Source organism: Dendrobates tinctorius, unplaced genomic scaffold (assembly GCF_039654945.1).
Source record: "Dendrobates tinctorius isolate UK_male_01 unplaced genomic scaffold, ASM3965494v1 ptg000027l, whole genome shotgun sequence".
Classification (NCBI taxonomy): Eukaryota; Metazoa; Chordata; class Amphibia; order Anura; family Dendrobatidae; genus Dendrobates; species Dendrobates tinctorius.
In genome coordinates this window covers 7,149,209-7,168,999 of record NW_027361695.1, presented here as the reverse complement: position 1 = coordinate 7,168,999, position 19,791 = coordinate 7,149,209, and positions in this window count along the sequence as shown.

Genomic DNA, 19,791 nt, shown 5'->3' with positions numbered 1-19,791 from the left:
GGCAGCACAGGTCCCCATTAGGCAGCACAGGTCCCCAATAGGCAGGTAGATGTCCCCATTAGGCAGATAAATGTCCTCATTAGGCAGCACAGGTCCCCATTAGGCAGGTAAATGTCCCCATTAGGCAGGTAAATGTCCCCAATAGGCAGCACAGGTCCCCAATAGACAGGTAAATGTCCCCAATAGGCAGGTAAATGTCCCCAATAGGCAGTACAGGTCCTCATTAGGCAGCATACGTCTCCAATAGGAAAGTAAATGTCCCCAATAGGCAGCACAGGTCCCCAATAGGCAGCACAGGTCTCCATTAGGCAGGTAAATGTCCCCATTAGGCAAATAAATGTCCCCAATAGGCAAATAAATGTCCCCAATAGGTAGGTAAATGTCCACCTTAAGGCAGCACAGGTCCCCAATAGGCAGGTAAATGTCCCCAATAGGCAGCACAGGTCCTCATTAGGCAGCATACGTCTCCAATAGGCAGGTAAATGTCCCCAATAGGCAGGTAAATGTCCCCAATAGGCAGGTAAATGTCCCCAATAGGCAGCACAGGTCTCCATTAGGCAGGTAAATGTCCCCAATAGGCAGGTAAATGTCCCCAATAGGCAGCACAGGTCTCCATTAGGCAGGTAAATGTCCCCAATAGGCAGCAAAGGTCTCTTAGGCAGGTAAATGCCCCCATTAGGCAGGTAAATGTCCCCATTAGGCAGCACAGGTCCCCAATAGGCAGGTAAATGTCCCCATTAGGCAGCACAGGTCCCCAATAGGCAGGTAAATGTCCCCATTAGGCAGCACAGGTCCCCAATAGGCAGGTAAATGCCCCCAATAGAACCCGACGGTAAAAAAAAAAAAAAAAAAGTACTCACCTATGTCCCCCGCTGCTCTGAAGAGGCGCCCGCTCATCTCAGTCTTCTTCCTGCACAGGCACACAGGCGGCGTGATGACAATCACGCCGTTTGTGTGCACTGTGCTCTGCTGCATACGGAGGGCTGTGTAACGCCTTTCCTCGGCGCCTCGTCCCGCCCGCGATTACAGGGCCCGCCGGCATTGAACTGCAGTGCAGTTCATAAGTTCATTGTCGGCCTGGCGGGCCGCATGTGGCCCGCGGGCCGTAGTTTGAGGACCCATGATCTAGAGGAAGGGGGTTCCCTGAAAATCTGGTGAGAAGGGAGAAATGAAAGTAGAAGAGCTGCGCCTATCAGATCCATTGTTCCTGACGGAGGGTAAAAGAGCTGGCACAAAGTGAAAACCTAAAGTAAATCATCGATACAGTAGTGTGGGTTCGCCCGCTCAAGTTGGTGTCCAGCTGTTTAGTCTTTAGGAAACATAGACAATGCCGCAGGTCTGCACGTTTCCACTCAGACACCAAATGAGTTAGGTAAACAGCCTTTTATAGCCCTTTCCAAGACCTTTTACTAGAGGTAAGGAAACAGCCGATCTCACCCAGCGCTTTAAGCTGCTCTTAAAACCCGAACCCATGAATCTGGGCAAATAGAAAAAAACTCTCAGCACTATATGCACTAGAGCAGACCTGGACAAGGGGCGGCCCCCGGGCCGCATCCGGCCCGCCCGCTGCCTGTGACCGGCCCGTGGAGGGGTCCGGGACTTCTCAGGTTCCTGCTTTCCTCATGAATCATTCATGAGGAAAGCAGAAAGCAGAGGAATCCCGGCAGACGCGGCGGTGAGCGGAGCGCACCCCGACCTCCTGAGAGCGGCACAGAAACATTGCCTCCAGCGCACCGACCACACACCAGACCTGCGGCGCTGACTGGTCGAGGCTGGAGGGGGGGCGTGGTCTGATAGAGGGCTGCGTAGATGCCGTTGCTGGCGTCTGCTTGCAGCAGTATACATCACACCACGCCTCCAACTCTGTGCTAAAACGTGCGGGCGTGGGGTGATCTATACTGCTGCAAGCAGACCAGTGACACTGTGGTGCAACGTAAGGCTAGCACCAATTACTTTAGACTGGGTCTGAACTGGGTGTTTACGTCAGGCCAGGGTCTGGGACTCTGGGTAGAGTTAACTTTAACACTCTTAAAGTAAACCATTAAAGTGAACAATCACAAGCTGGTTGCAGTTCATCATCTCATCATTAAATAAAGATGTAATTAGGTCCTCCATATTTTCATTGTATTGTAAATCTTTGCATTGTTTAACATACTGTTTGTTTATGAAAAGATGGCATATGTATACTATATATTATATACGTATATAGTATTGGGTACAACTGAGTTAATGATATTAGTCCAGCCCTCTGACACCATCCCAATTTCTAATGCGGCCCCATGGCAAAATTAATTGCCCACCCCTGCACTAGAGCCTACATTTTCAGGTCCTACATCACCGAGGCTTGGTATCTTGGTGACGCATACCTCCCGTCCAGGTCTTGTCCAGCTGTCACCTTACATACCCCCACCACTCTGCCAAAAGTCAGGGGCGTTTGCTCTTACTGCCAACATGCAGTAAAATAGACCCTTGATAGAGCATCTGTATTTCCATGTTGTTCCCTGGACCTATGCTCCACCCGAAAACTAAAATCCTAAAGGGCTAGGAACCACTTAGTTACTCGTCTGGGTCACTGACTCTGGGGACCACTTAGCCACAGCCGACTTCTTACCTTTTAAGGCGGTTCATCAGAGGGGCTGCTATCATGGAGAACTTAAGGATAAACCATCAGTAATAGCCCACGATGCCCAGGAATGCTCTGACCTGCTTCTTTGAGATAGGTTGTTGCAAACTCTGGATTGTGTCTACCTTATTTATCTGGGGTTTTACTCATCCCTGCCTATAACATAACCCAAGTACTTGGCTGCCTCCATGCCCATGGTGCTTTTTTTCAGGTTTATGGAAAAACCCGTATTTCTTACAGCATCAAGTGTTGCCTGGACTTTGATAAGATGCCTCCTTGGACTTTGGATGCCTCACCAATGTGGATTTAGTCTCCTTCCTTCAGAAGCCACCCCGCCTTTGGGAACCCCAGAATGGTGACCTTGCTGCCACTTGACCACCCAAGGAAACCTTGACAGCCTGGTATGTTATGAATAGGTCACCGTGGAGGATGGCAGGAATAGGCTAGGCCACCAGGAAACCAGAAAGGTTGGTAACTTAGCGGATTGCAGACCCCCTATTCCTAACAACACAACTAGCAGTAGCCATGGGGCATACCTACAATGCCCTAGATGCCTCAGCACAGCCGGAGAACTAACTAAGCCTAAGGGTACGTGCACACGCTGCAGATTATGCTGCGGATTGATCCGCGTGGATTTTGCAAAATCCGCAGGTAAATCTGCAGGTCAAAAGACCTGCGGATTAGCCTGCGGTTTTGCCCTGCGGTTTTTCATCTCCACAATGGAGGAGATGGCAAACCGCAGCGGAATCCGCAGAAAGAATTGACATGTCAATTCTTTCTGCGGTTTTGAAACTGCAGCAAATCTGCGCGGAAAATTCTGCAGCGTCTGCACAGCGTTTTTTTTTTGGTTTTTTTCCCATAGAGTATCATGGTACTGTACAACGCAGCAGAAACTGCTGCGGATCCACAGCGGCCAAATCTGCAGCATGTGCACACACCCTTAAGCAAGAAAGGTGAAATCTAAACTGCCCCGGAGTAGAACCCCAAAGATATATTGTCGGTGAGACAATAGTTTTTGAAATTTGTATTCATTTACCTTCTGACTGAGCACTCCACCTGTTAGTCGCAGGCGTTTTTAATCAAAGCAGGGCCACATCCCCTCCACAGAGATATAGACTTCAGTCTAAACAGAGGATTTTTCATAGGTTCCCATTCAGATGGAGACTTCAGTCTTAGTGAGGATTGGCATAGATAGGGTCCTGGAATAAGAGAAATGCCTTACCGTGGCTTCCAGGTACACATAACTTGGCCATTTTATGCGCTAAACTTTCTCAATTTTTCACACTTCTAATGCAGTAATGCAATTCATTTTTCATGTTTGCATGTTATGGCGCTACAGTGTGCTTCCATTTCTGTTTGAATGTATATGAGTTGGTGACTCTAGGTTAAGCACCTGTTCACACTATGCTTATGCTTGGACGTGACTGTCAGTTTTTGAAATTTGGTGAGACAAGATGAGTGACAAACACAGACAGAAAATAGACTGAGCAAATAATGGGGCTCAAACTGTCTAGATAGGATAGGAAACTGCACTGTCTGCAATCACGCAAAAACCCTAAAAAATCCAATACATCTGATGTACAAAAAACACTGCGGTCTCACGACCTCTCCCCCACTATATCAGCATTCTGGTGTGAATTGGCAGCAAAGCAAAAGAGACTAATGTAACAGGGGACTGAACAAACTTACACAAGCTGTATCATATGGAGCGGGGTGCAGCACAGCCCCAGCAGGGAGCACACTGAACCCTCACAGCAAAGCAGAAAGAGGCAAAACCAGATCAGATGCAAAGGAATAGCAAATGAACAACTTAACTGAAAATGCAGGATCAGGCAGGAGACATCAGACCTCAATATGCACAGGAAGAAACTAATCACCAGCAGCAACTGAGGGAAGCCTGCTCACTTATAGCTGAGACGAGCCAAGGTTTGAGCCTTATGTTTGTCGTACTCTTTGGTGTCCTACAGGGCCAGATCAAAGTATGCATTCTGTGGTTTCCTAGGCAGATATGGGGTGAGAAACGCCGCTAGAGGCAGTCTCTCACCTCCGGTGGCAGTCTCTCACGGTCCGCCACCCTCTCAAAGTAAGCCAGGAATACCTCAACGTCATCCCCTGGAGTCATTTTTTGCGACACCCCTCTTACAGTTTTCCACGCCTGGGTCTCATTGCTTCAGGCTGGAAGTGGTGCAGCTTTCCTGACATGAATGGCCTCTGCCAGGAGTGTCATCTGATGCTGTTGCTGCTGTAGCTGGAACTGCTGCATCAGCAGTTCAATCAGCTGCTGCTGCATGTTAGCCTGAACCAGCTGCTTGATTAGCGCCTCCATGGTTGCAGGCTGCGCTTGCACTACTACAGCTGACTTGACACAAGGCATAAAGTTGCAAGAACGCAATCACCTGTGTCCTCTAGGATTTCTACCAGCATTCACAGCATCAATTGTAGGGGTTTAGCTCTCTAATAGGTGCTGGTATACGCACACAATGATCCGATTTCTTCAGTTCAAACAAAGAAGCAGTCCATTAAGTACTGTAAACCGGTCAGGATAACAAAAGTCTTTTTAGCACAAAGTGAATTCGTAAAGTAAATGGTCAATACAGTAGTGCAGGTTTGTCCGCTTGGGTTAGTGTCCATTTCTTTTGTCCTTAGCAAACATGGTCAACACTGGAGGTCTGCACACCATCAGCAGCCCATCCCACTCGGTTCTTATAGCTGCTTGTAAAACATGGACCCATAAATCTGGGTCCATAGAAAAAAACGTCTTGGCACTATAAAAGCTAGAGCCTGCTACTGTCCTACATCACGGAGGCTTGACATCTCAGGGGCACATACCTCCTGTCCAGTACCCGCCCAGCTGCTGCCTTACAAGTATTGATTTTTTTTATCAATTATCAAAATAGAATGTGAATGAACAAAGGAATCTAAATCGGATCAATATTTTGTGTGATGGCACTTTGCCATTAAAACAACATAATTTCTTCTAGCTCTAGTCAGGGATTTTGTAGGATTATAGTCTGGTGTATGTGTAACCATTTACACCAAACAGGTGATGATCATCATTTTAATATCTAGATGGTAATATGGCGCCCTACCTCCACAAAAGGGTTAAATATGTACTGTTTTGCATGTGTTTTGTGAGCAATGGGAGTTATGCTTTCTCTGCTAGAGACCACAGCACACACACACAATTCACCTCGCTCCCTTACTCGTCTGAAGCTTAGAGCTTTGCAGACACACCCTAACTGGGAGGGGGAGGAGTCGAGAGTTGTTTTCAGTGAATAAAGAGAAGAACCCTCTTGGAAGCTATTACACATGTGCTTCATCCAGGAGTAAAGCTAATAAGGATCAGGGAATCGGCCCCTAGGCCATCCATGCTTTCAGAGCAGGGTGGTAAGCTGAGAGACTGTGTGGGATTATACAACCAACCGCAGAGTGTAATTCCCCGGGAAGACTGCAGCAACTAGGATCAGTGAAGGATTGTGCAAGAAGGAACTTGAGCTGCTTCACACAGGATCCAAGCTGCAAGTTGCCAGAGGAGAAATACACAGTGAGTAGTGCTAGACTGGAAGTTTCTAAACTACGGGAAGCCTTGGTCCCAGAAGGGATTAGAATAGCAGGAATTATACACTGAGTCACAGCAGAGGGAAAGATAGCTCCCATTTTGCAAAGCAGACTGTGACCTGGTGAGAGTTGTAATATCTCCTTTGAACTGCACCTGAACTACAGTAATTGATAAAGTGACTTTCCTTGTCTCCTGCCTTATTACTCCGTGCCTTCTACTTCCATCACAGTCTCTGGGGGTCAGTCCTGGTTGGAGAGGGTTAAACATCTGCACTGCCATCACCATCCACTCCCCCAGGGATCATCTGCAGTGCCGGCTATACTACAGTCGAACACTCCAACTGGCGTCACGAATCACTACATAAACTTTATCCCTAATCAATATTCCTCTTTTACATGACCACCTGGGGCCATGGACCGGGTCACTGCCACTGTGACACATCCCTTTAAGATGACCGGCCCGGTACCAAGTATCCCACGGCCTCTGGGGCGCCTCAAACAGTCATTAACTGAAATGGAAATCGTTCTGTGGAAGGCTTAAAACTGGGTGAGAAACAGCCAAACTCTGCTACAAAGCTGAGGTTGTGGAAGAGAGTTTCATGTCACCAGTCTTACACTTTGGCAAGATTGAGCACAGCAACAAGACACTAAGTACTTATACTGCATCAGTAAGGTCTTGTACATTGTAAATATAATGTATAAGACCTTGCTGAATAAGTATAATTACATTGTGCTGCAGTATAACTGCCTTGTGTCTTGGTGCTTTTATCATTCTTGACATGGTGTATGACCTGTGATATTAAACTGTCTTCCAAAACCTCACCCTTGCAGCAGAGTTTGGCTGTTCCTCACCCAGGCTGTATTTATTCGCAGGACGAATTATAGAAGAATGACACAATGAAGCTTTGAGTCATGCTTAAGAATTTGTATTTCATTGGGCATGCAATTTTTTTTTTTTTTTTTTTTTTTTTTTTAAACAGACATGTTGGAAGTCATGTGCTGGGACCACCCTAATCACAAAAACATGCACTTGCCTGAGCTTATTTTAAAGGAATGGAGGCGCTAGAGGTTTGAGACATGCAGTGACTGAGAGTATGGTTTCTAAACACGTCTCACACTGGTAATGCCTTTTTCCATTTACTATAAGTTTTGGAGGTGGAGTCTCAGGGAGATCTATGTCCGGCCCATAGATCTTAACAGCTCGTTTACATATTAAGAAAAATGTGGATTTCTCTGGAATAAGACATCAGATTGCAGGGAACAAGGTATTATTTTATTCAGCTTTCTATGACTTACATGCCCATATAGACTGTTTAATGAAAATCTGGTCAGTAGGATCAACTCTTAAAGTTCTTGACTACATTTCACAATTTTTGTTGTTTGATCCTCCAGAGCGAAAAACACTCTTTGTAGACCCTTTTTCTTTTGTCAATTAATGAAGTAAGCATTATTTTTTAGGTTACTGGAAAATCCTTTTTTTTTAACCAAACTTTACCTTTTGAAATCTGTATTTTCAGAAATTAGAACAAAAATGAAATATGGAAATAATAAATACCCAACAAGAATTTCTGCTCCTGTAGGGGATGCTCTGAAAGATTTAATCTTTTTGAAGCCTTCCTTCCTATTTGCTCATCCTCGAGCACCTAACACAAGGTCAGTAGACCTTTCTCTGCCGCTGTCATTGTCCAACCCGATCCTGAATTATGATTTTTTTTTTTTTAAATATTTTAATCATGCACAATAAAGCTATGCGCTAACATGAGCCTATAATAAATCAGCATGGCGTGAACGGCCACAAATAAAGGCGGCGATCGGGTTGTTGGCTGTCGTATAGGATTAAGTAGATGAGGCGCAAACCTTCAAGGAGGTTAAGGAACCGACTGTAAGTGCCTGCGATGTTTCAAGTCACAGGCTAAGAACTCCATCTATTTAAGTTCATTTTTTCAATCATTGGGTTTATGTTTGTTGGTCACTTTGGAGAAAGGGAAAATCCTGATCTCAGCATTATAAGTGCAGTGACATATTGAACAGGCTCCAGAAAAAGCAATCACGGCCACGATGTTAATGCGAAGCTTGAGACCCGGAGATCTTTAACCTTGCTAAATGCACCCTGGAAAAAAAAAAAGGACGTCGGAATAAGAATGGGTACTGCTGTTTTGACAGCGTGAAGGTAGAACGAATTGAGACGACGGAAGTGGATCAAACAGGCTTTTTGATTAAAAGATGTATTGAAAGAGGTGACCTAGAAAATCCACCGGCATTGTGCTGTTACTTTGATGTTCCTTGTTTCCAGACATAGAATAGTCGCAGATTAAAAGGCAGATCATGTAAAACATTTAGTTAAAATGACAGAGAATAGTCTACACTTTGTCACGTGTGTCTCGAAACCCGACTCAAAGGGAAACTCACCTATTTGTCTGAAATGCAAATGCCAGAAACGAAATTCAGGAATCGGGAAGGTTTTTCTCCAGCATTGATGGAATGAATATATTCACCAGTAGCGATAATGTATATGCCAAGTTCCTTGTTTTTCCGCAAGGGTTCAACAACGTAAAGGTGTTTTCTACTACTTTGATATTAATGATGACCTATCCTACAGTCCGGTGAATGGCTCGGATGAGCGCCGTCTGTGATTTTGATTGGAAGCATTCGTACACGTACGCGTGTTATTCTATGGGGGTGTGCGCGTCTGATTGGTGTGGGGGCAAAAAAAAAAATCGCAACATGCATGATTTGCCTCAGAGTCGGATGGCACTCGCCTATTTAGCTCTATGGGTCCGTGTAAAAAAAAATCGGACAAAAAATGCATTTTTTTTTTCTCTCCAACTCCAAAAACGTTAGATCACACGCTGATCAAAGTCTTACCGAAGTCTGCTTAGCATAATTGGATCAAACTATTCAGATGTGTAGGAAATAGATGTCTATACGAGCCCTAAGCAAGCTCGGACTGGACCACAGGAGAACAGGAGAACCCTCCGGTGGGCCACCACCGTCTTTATATGAGCGGTTGTTGGCACAATAAACTTGAATCGCTCTGTACAGACAAAGGCGGCATCTTAATCATTTAGCAATCAGCCCAGTTCTTTATTATATAAATTTGTCATTGAGGATAATGTCACATTTGCATGTAATTGAAAAGTGAGGCCCTGGAGTTGGTTACTGGTGGGCCCATGGCAGTCCATTCTGACGCTGGCGCTAAGGATAAGTCATTAATAGGAGATCAGTGGAGGTCCATAAGTCTGGACCCCCACCAATGAGCTGTTAGCACCACCGCCAACGGTCAGGTGTAAGCAGTCAACAGAGAAGCTGTAGAATCAGCATCTATCTTGTAAAACAGAGCCTAGCCACTCCTTGTCTGGAATGGACAGGTGGCTGCGCATGCGCAACTTTCTACGTTCATTTGCATTGCAGTTCTTAAAATTACTGATCACGTGACTGCACATGCACAACCTTATGTATTGCATAGCTCATTTGTATGGGACTGCTTGAAAATTGCAGAAAATCACATTTGGCAGATTTCGGTGCTCCCACACAAATTAATGGAGGGATCTGAGCATGCGCAACCAGTTTGCATCATTGGTCCTTTTTTTTTTTTTTTCTAAATATACACAGGTCCCAGTGATAACTGCTGTGGATATGCTAAATGTTTGAGATGGAAATAACCCTTTAAGCCTAAAGCGTTATTCCCATCCTCATATGATGGGTATTGTAGATAGGGCTGTAGAAACAGACACACTTTAATGATAAAATTTACAGCTGTTCTTGAGATATTAGAACTTTTCTTCTGTTTATAGCTTGTTGCCTTGGTGCCCGACCACCACTGCAGTCTAGTAGCGGTGGCCAAACTTGCTCAGTGCTTACAAGCTCTTTTCTGTTGCACTTGTACACATCGTTTTCAAGCTGGTCAGGATCATTGAAGCTCACTGATACCTCCTAATCCCGGCCAGCGCCACCAGTGTCATTATGCAGGAAAATATCGAAATAAACTATATTGGAAAGTTTTTCCATTATACATTGATTAAAGGGATTGTCTAGGACTAAATTTGTACTCTCATTAGTATGAGATCTGAGTGATGTGACTTTTTGGCGGATCAGTTGGTACAAACTCTGGCTGGACGATATAAACAATGTACGGAATGGAACATTCACTAAATGGGAGATGAACTACAATGGCCATTAAACCATCCATGGAGCAAGGGTTGGACATATCATTGGCAATGGCATAGGTTCCCAAGAGGTAACTGGGTCCCAAACACACCTCTAAAGCAGGTGGAATTGTATATGATGATGAGCTTCTGCGTTGCAAAGGACCCAGATATTGTACTTGCACAGGGGCCCTCTTTAGTCTGTGTCTGCCAGTGCTTGGAGCTATGGTCAGGGGCGTAACGATCGCGGTCACAGAGAGTGTGGGAGAAGGGCCCAAGACACAGCAGCCATTTCAGTTGGATTAGTGTCCAAGGATGTGTATTCAGTTGAAATTTATTGCGGCACAGAGACTCGTCATGTCCCTGCACAGTAATATACACTTCCAGGCCAATCAGAGCCTGGCAGCTGACGTCGGCATGCAAGTCACTGGCGGCACATTGCAGTAATGTCATGTGCTGCCCGTCGCTTACTCACTGAAGTCTTCTGCAAGCTCCTGCATCAGCTAAAGAAGAGGACATTGACTGCATTGGAACCTGGGGAGGTGAGTTAAATCATTTATTTATTTTAAATTTGTTGGAGATGAGCTTCAGAACAGGGATATTATTACTGCTAGGGGCCCAGGATAGGGCATATTATACCAGGATGGGGGACATTATACCTGGAAGGGATCCAGGAAGGAGATATTATACCAGGATGGGGGCATTATACCTGGAAGGGGTCCAGGATGAAGGTATTATACCAAGATAGGGGACATTATATATGGAAGGGATCCAGGATGGAAGCATTATACCAGGATGGGGAGCATTATACCTGGAAAGGATCCAGGATGGAAGCATTATACCAGGATGAGGAACATTATACATGGAAGGGTTCCAGGGTGGAGGCATTATACCAGGATGGGGACATTATACCTGGAAGGGTTCCAGTGTGGAGGCATTATACCTATAAGAGGTCTAGGATGGTGGATATTATTACAGGATAGGGCCAGGATGGGTCACATTATTACATGAGAGGGCAAGCATGTATGTGTTCACAAGATCTGGAACGCAACAATGGCCAATAGATCTGACAAACATGTTGGTATGGGCCAGGTGCGAATTTTGCACCTGGGCCCATCAAATTATAGTTACACCACTGGCTGTGGTGTTCCAGCTATGTACAGATATCAGCTGATCAGTGCAAGTGCCATGTGTGAAACCTAGGTCAATCCCTGTGGATTGGTCCACCAGTGTAAAATGTTAGTCTGGAACAACCCCTTTTAAGCTTCTAATATGTTGAGATTGCCAATAATTTTAGATCATGAATTTCTAGATCTGAGGTTTACGTTGTTCAAACCAAATTTTGCTTTTTTTTTTTTCCCATCCTGTTTCTCAGATCCAGAACTGTTCAGTTCACCTATTTTAACACTTTAAATACCATATATGACTCTCATCATGACTCGACGTAGTATAGGTTTCCACAATACATTTTTCACGGGTACTTGGTATTCATATCAGAGAGTCAACGCTTTTCCTACAGAGATGAATGCACCCGAATTATTTTTTTAAAACATGAAATGATTTGTTTTTTTGTTTTTTTGTTTTCTTTTAAAAGCGCATTCTTCCAAATGGAAAAATAAGGGTAACAAAGGCCCCGTTATTCTGATGGGTTATTCCAGCAGCAACCAGCTTCTAAGAGCTTTGTGTGCGGAGGATGGATATGGTGGGCATTCACTGTGTGTAGGCTGGTAACATCTAACGTCAGCGAGTAAGAGAGCAGCTGGTAAGAGTGGGCAGCAGAATACAGATTAGTAAGAAGAAAATACAAGAACTGACCCATCATCATAGGCTAAAACTATTGTCTTCTGTGTGTTGGGATTAGTTATATTAAACTATTATTCTCTATGTAAAAAGAAAATTCTGCATTATTTCATTGCAAAACGATATTAGTGCAAAACCTCTGAGATTTCCAAATACAGTCATATGTTAACGTTTGGGCACCCCTATTAATGTTAACCTTTTATCTTTATAACAATTTTGTTTTTTGCAACAGCAATTTCAGTTTCATATATCTAATAACTGATGGACTCGGTTATATTTCTGGATTCAAATGAGGTTTATTGTACTAACAGAAAATGTGCAATCTGCATTTTAACAAAATTTGACCGGTGCAAAAGTATGGGCACCTCAACATAAAAGTGACATTAATATTTCGTAGATCCTCCTTTTGCAAAAATAACAGCCTCTAGTCGCTTCCTGTAGCTATTAAGGAGTTCCTGGATCCTGGATGAAGGTATTTGTGACCATTCCTGTTTACAAAACAATTCCAGTTCAGTTAAGTTTGATGGTCGCCGAGCATGGACAGCCCGCTTCAAATCATCCCACAGATGTTCAATGATATTCAGGTCTGGGGACTGGGATGGCCATTCCAGAACCTTGTAATTGTTCCTCTGCATGAATACCTGAGTAGATTTGGAGCGGTGTTTTGGATCATTGTCTTGCTGAAATATCCATCCCCTGCGCAACTTCAACTTCGTCACTGATTCTTGCACATTATTGTCAAGAATCTGCTGATACTGAGTTGAATCCATGCGACCCTCAACTTTAACAAGATTCTCGGTGCCGGCATTGGCCACACAGCCCCAAAGCATGATGGAACCTCCACCAAATTTTACTGTGGGTAGCAAGTGTTTTTCTTGGAATGCTGTGTTTTTTAGCCTCCATGCATAACGCCTTTTTGTATGACCAAACAATTCAATCTTTGTTTCATCAGTCCACAGGACCTTCTTCCAAAATGTAACTGGCTTGTCCAAATGTGCTTTTGCAGACCTCAGGCGACTCTGTTTGTGGCGTGCTTGCAGAAACGGCTTCTTTCGCATCACTCTCCCATACAGCTTCTCCTTGTGCAAAGTGCGCTGTATTGTTGACCGATGCACAGTGACACCATCTGCAGCAAGATGATGCTGCAGGTCTTTGGAGGTGGTCTGTGGATTGTCCTTGACTGTTCTCACCATTCTTCTCTGCCTTTCTGATATTTTTCTTGGCCTGCCACTTCTGGGCTTAACAAGAACTGTACCTGTGTTCTTCCATTTCCTTACTATGTTCCTCACAGTGGAAACTGACTGGTTAAATCTCTGAGACAACTTTTTGTATCCTTCCCCTGAAAAGCTATGTTGAATAATCTTTGTTTTCAGATCATTTGAGAGTTGTTTTGAGGAGCCCATGATGCCACTCTTTATAGGAGAATCAAATAGGAGAACTACTTGCAAGTGGCCACCTTAAATACCTTTTCTCGTGATTTGATACACCTGGCTATGAAGTTCAAAGCTCATTGAGGTCACAAAACCAATTTAGTGCTTCAGGAAGTCAGTAAAAAGTAGTTAGGAGTGTTCAAATCAAGAAAATGATAAGGGTGCCCATACTTTTGCACCGGTCAAATTTTGTTTAAATGCAGATTGCACATTTTCTGTTAGTACAATAAACCTCATTTGAATCCAGAAATATAACTGAGTCCATCAGTTATTAGATATATATGAAACTGAAATAGCTGTTGCAAAAAACAAAATTGTTATAAAGAAAAAAGGTTAACATTAATTGGGGTGCCCAAACTTTAACATATGACTGTATATCAAAGTGGGAGATCAGGATAAAGATCTATAAGGGCAGCAGCACTTTTAAGGAAAGTGGCCCCTTAGGTTTTTTTTTCTCTTTCTAGTATTTGTGAAGGAGGCAATTGTTGGACCTGTAATCAGTAAATCATACCATGTGCAATACATTATAACAGTAGGAGGTCCTCAGGGGTGTAACCAGGCTTGGACTGGCCGACTGATGAACTGGAGAATCCCCCGGTAGGCCCCTGTATAACAGTAAACATTAGCAGTGGTTGGCCCATTACATTGAGACTATGTACAGGCAAAGCAGCATCTCATCGTTCGTTCATTCATTCATTCATTCATTCACAAAACTACCCAGGAGATTCTTTGCACAACCAGGGGTAGCAGGCACCATCAGGTGAGCGTTCTCAGGGATTTTCTTGCCACTGTGACATAACTCTGTACCGCTGAATCCTCACCGCTGTGTTCCTCTTTGTCATATGATATCCGCCGTGGGAGCTTTTCACTATTCCTATTATGACTACGGCCATGATGGAATCCTATATAGGCAGTAACATTTAACTTGCACCACATAAAGGCGGTTCCACTAGAGGTAACTCATGATGATGGTGTTCTTTATTACTCCTTTTTATCTCCCCTCCTGGCTCTCTGGTGTCATATTCTATGTGTAACTATACCATGATTATTGTTTGTTTCTTTATATTTATTTACCATAATAAATTTTTCATATTTTTATATTTAAAAAACTTGTTTGGATTCAGTCATTCCGCTTCCTTCTCTTGTATACATATTATTATATACAGTAGATGCAGAGGTAAAGTACCTTGAAAAAGTATCCATGAACTAGTTTGCCAAGAAGAAAGGTCAAATATTTCTGCCTCTAGATGTGCAAAGCTGGTAGAGACAGACCCCCAAATGGCTTGTAGCAGTAATTGCAGTGAAAGGTGGTCCTGAAAAGCATTGACTCATTGGGGCTGAATACAAATGCAGGTCACAATTTTCAGATTTATATTTTATAAATATTTAGAAAACCATCTATCATTTCCTTCACACTTCACAAACCTGTTCTACTTTATGTTGGTATAGCATAAAATTTAAATAAAATACATTTAAGTTTGGTGTAACTTTATAAAATGTGTAAACCTTCACTGGGTATGAATACTTTTTCAAGCCATTGTGCATTTGAGAAAGAGAGTAATATATAATATTTACATGTGGCTGAGCAATGGGCCCCCCAGAGTCAATGTTACTGGTGGGGTTTTCCACCTCAGTCCGACACTGGGCGTAACTATAACCCACATGAGAAGACAAATTTTATTAAAGATCCATCATAGTTGGGGGGCCATTTCACAGATTTTGCACTGGGGTCCACAAGCTTTAAATTACAGAACTGGAAACTCCCTTTGAATTACTGAACCTATTACCCTAAATAACACTCGTCGGTGCCATAATTTTGCCTCCTCCAAAAGGAAGTGTAAGTTACTGATTGAGATGCTGATGGTTACCTAATAACTGCCAACATTTGATCCTCATTCGGGAGACGTTTTCAGGCCCAACCAACCCCACAAAACACCAATTTGTGTCACATTTGCAGAAGCACTGTCCCATATGCAAATTTAGAAGGAAATTAATGTGAAAACAATGCTGGGAGGGGTCAAAATAGGTTTCTTTATTCCGAGCAATTTACTCATATGCACCTCCACCACCTCCTCTCTGGAGGATCTGGAGGACTTGCCCGTCTATGAATTATGCAGCTGTCCCACTGTGGATTTATTTCAGGAAACTGAAGTGCTTCCACCATATTTTCCTACAGATAACAGATTATCGCTGAATATCCCAGCTACACCCATTTATTTTCAAGGAATTGTCCTAAAGAGGTTGTCCTCTTCTGAGTCGTAAGAAGAGGTCTTCAATGTCATATTGGGTAGTGTCCAACACAAAGCTGTAAAGTGCCCAAATGAGGTAGCCTTGGGCAAGCTGCTGCTCCCACTCGCTCTGGGATTTTACAGACAACATGTGTCCCCGTCCTGGTGTGTTGCTGTGTGTGTGTGTGGGGTGTACCACACTTACTTCTGCTTGCAGGCCTCCATTGGCTCCAGGTTTTCCTATACTGGAACCTTGGCAGTAATCAATCCAGGGGACACAGGAACCTTTCCCACAGGTACAGGACACAACATCAGCCCTGTTCTCGGTGTTGGTAAAGTATCCCTCTTGCTAACTTATCTAGCACAAGGAATTCTTCACCACCACTAGCAGTGCATTCAGATTGCATCACCTCCTACCTTTTTAGAGTTTGAGTCCATCTTTCCCTGTAATTTTGCAGGCTGGGTGTGACCAAGGGCCCTGACATCCATCTCGAGGTTCCCCTGGCTGGCAGACGGAATCACACTGAAGAAAATTTTTGTCAGTCCATTTTTTCCCTTCCCCATGACAGCACCGCAGACATGAGAGATGGTATCCGCCCTCAGGAAACCTGTAGCAGAGACAAAAGAAGGGGCGGCACCTCTCTCCCCAGTTTGGTTTCCTGTTTCCTGCAGGCGGAGGCCTTGAGCAGAGCACGCACCTCCTGGAGGGATTCCCCTCTGACAGCCGGCCTGGAGGTTGAGGTCCACGGGGAGTGAAGAGTCAGCGGGGCGCGGTAGCGCGCGCATGTCAGCCCGGCTTGGTGGGCGCTGCAGCGGCGGCCATTCTAGACTGAGCGTGAGTGCATTCATTAGGTGGCGGCCACTAAGAAGCCTGAGCAGCAGAGCCAGATCAGCAGCCAGTCGGCAAGTTCTTCAGATGGATCCTGAAAGCGAGATGCGCGCACAGGAGTAAGAACCGCAGGCTACCGGGTACCCGAAGGCTCGGGTGTGTGCCTTTGTAAGGCAGCACATGGTATTAACGACTACCCTATGTCGTGTCTCCCTTAGGGAAAGGCCACATCAAAACAAAAAAAATGAGTGTGCGTTATGCAAAAAGGCCCTAGCCAGAACTTATGAGAAGCGACTCTGTCGCTCGTGCATTAAGAGGACAGTGGCCGAAGAGTCACCGTCCCTACTCCAGAGCATTAAAGCTATGATCCGGGATCAAGTAAAGACAACAGTCAAAGATGAGCTGAAGGAGCAGACTACACTTGGCTCCGACATAACCCCAACCTCGCCCCCACCCCCACCTTCTCCTCTTCCTCCTACGGAAATTACTACCGACATAGTCAGAGGAAGAACAGGGAGAAATAGGCCCCTCGGACTCAGACCTAGACTCCTCGGACAAGGAAAAGGGTCGTCCTTATTTTCTATCCGAAGACATCGGAAAGTTACTAAAACACCTAAGGAGCCAAAGTCAATTCAAGATGCTATATTTAGTAATCTTGAGGGAAAAAAACACAAGGTTTTTCCCTTTCATGATAACCTGTTAAATCTAAATAAAAGGGAATGGAAAAAACCCATCAAAAAGATGTCCATACCACAGGCGCTCAAACGTAAATACCCGTTCGATGAAGAGGTATGCGATAAATGGGAAAAAGCTCCCAGACTAGATGCCGCCATTGCTAGTACCTCCAGGGGAATAGCCTTGCCATTTGAGGACATGGGCGCCTTGAATGATCCCCTTGACAAGAAAGCTGATGCATTTCTAAAATCTGCTTGGGAGGCATCGGCTTGGTCGTTTAAACCGGGGGTAGCTGCCACTTGTACAGCACGTGCTATGGTCAAGTGGTTGGAAGAATTAAGTGAGCAAATAAAAAATAAATGCTCAAGGGAGACACTGCTGGAAGCAATACCTTCCCTACAGAAGGTGGCGGGATTTCTGGCTGACGCTGCAGTATTCCGTCCGAGGTGCCACCCGTGCATGGGCCCTTTCAAATTCAGGTCGCAGAGCACTTTGGTTAAAAAACTGGTCAGCAGACTTCCAGTCAAAAGTCAAACTCTGCGCCATCCCCTGTGAGGGTCAATACCTGTTTGGAAGAGCATTGGACGAAATTTTAGGGAAGGCATCAGATAAGAAGAAATGGTTTCCACCCCCCTTCCCTAGGCGTCGGTGGACTGAGGCTCGCTCGTCCTTTCGTGGAGCAGGGAATAGAGGGAGCCGAGGGCGGCCAGACGATAGAGCCATACGGGGCAGACCCTGGAGAGAGAGGAAAGAAAAAGGATTCATCTTTAGTAAGACCACCCCGAGACCCGGTAGTAAACAATGACGCCAGGGCGGTGGGGGTAAGGCTCCGGTTCTTTGTCCATCAATGGGTAGCATTGCCCGCCTCAAAGTGGGTAACTGACTTGTTAACCGAGGGTCTACGACTAAGCTTTCTAAGCCTTCCACCGCAACAAATAAAAGTGACCCGGGTGGCCAAAAAGAATCAGGCCACGCTAGAAAAGGAGGTGCAACTCCTCATACAAAAAGAGGTAGTAATAAAAGTACCTTATCAAGTAGGGAAGGGGTTTTACAGCACTCTGTTCCTCACGCCAAAACCAGATGGGTCACTAAGGACAATATTCAATCTCAAAGCCTTGAAACAATACATCAGAACAGAAAAATTCAAAATGGAGACCTTGGGGTCAGCGGTGAAGCTACTCGACCCTGGCTGCTACATGACAGTAATAGATCTCACCGACGCCTATTACCATGTGCCAATATGGGGGGAACATCAGCAATATCTAAGATTGGTAGTAGAGATCGCCCAAATCCCCACTCATCTCCAATATCAGTGCCTACCCTTCGGGGTACCAGTAGCTCCTCGTATATTTACAAAAATTATCGGGGAAGTAGCGTCCTTTATAAGAAGGGAAAACATTCTATTGGTGCCCTATTTAGACGATTTCATCATCATAGCAAACAACAAACAAAGTTGCGAGAATGCAGTCATGAAGGTTTTGGAAATATTAACCAGATTAGGCTGGATAATCAATCTAAAAAAGTCCAGGTTAGCTCCAGTTCAGTCACAAGAATTCCTTGGAATTCAGTTGGACTCATTAAATCAACAATGCATTCTTCCAGAAAGGAAAGTTGGGGCTATCCAGAAAAAAATACAACGGATACAATCCGGTCGAGCTGTATCAATAAGAGAGGCAATGTCACTCCTGGGCACCTTGACAGCAACAATCCCAGCGGTCCAGTGGGCACAAGCCCACACAAGAGAACTACAGTGGCAGATCCTATCCGAGCAAGGGAGGGAGCCTTTCAATTTAAATCGGGAGATTATTCTCTCACTTCAGGTGCAGGAGTCCTTAAAATGGTGGCTGAGCACCGAAAATTTAAACAGACCAGTGCCCTGGACTATTCAAAACACGGTGGTGCTGACCACAGACGCAAGCCCCAGTGGTTGGGGGGCACACATAGGGTAACGTACCCTACAGGGCCAGTGGGAACCTGCAATGAGGGATGCATCCTCAAATCTAAAAGAACTGGCGGCTGTAAGACGAGCCCTTCTCCAAGTAAGAGGTTCAAGGGGGGCATGTCACAATATTATCTGACAACAACACGGTCATAGCATACATAAACAGACAAGGGGGTACAAGGTCGGCAACCCTTATGACAGAGGCCAGGGAATTGTTCGCATGGGCAGAAAAGAACCTCCTGTCCTTGTCGGGTACACATTTAAAGGGGGCAGACAATTATCTAGCCAATTATTTAAGCCGGCATGTGTTTACACCAGGGAGAATGGTCCCTAAATCAAAAAATATTTGGGGAAATTTGTGCTGCCTGGGGCACACCGGAGATTGACCTGTTTGCTACAAGAGGAAATCGGAAAGTGAACAGGTTCTACTCTCTAAGTCCAAGAGAACGCCCAGAAGGGGTGGATGCACTACTACACCGCTGGAAATTTCGTCTGGCTTATGCGTCCCCCCCCCCCCCCAATTCCTTTGATCCCGGTAGTCTTAAAAAAGATCTGACAAGA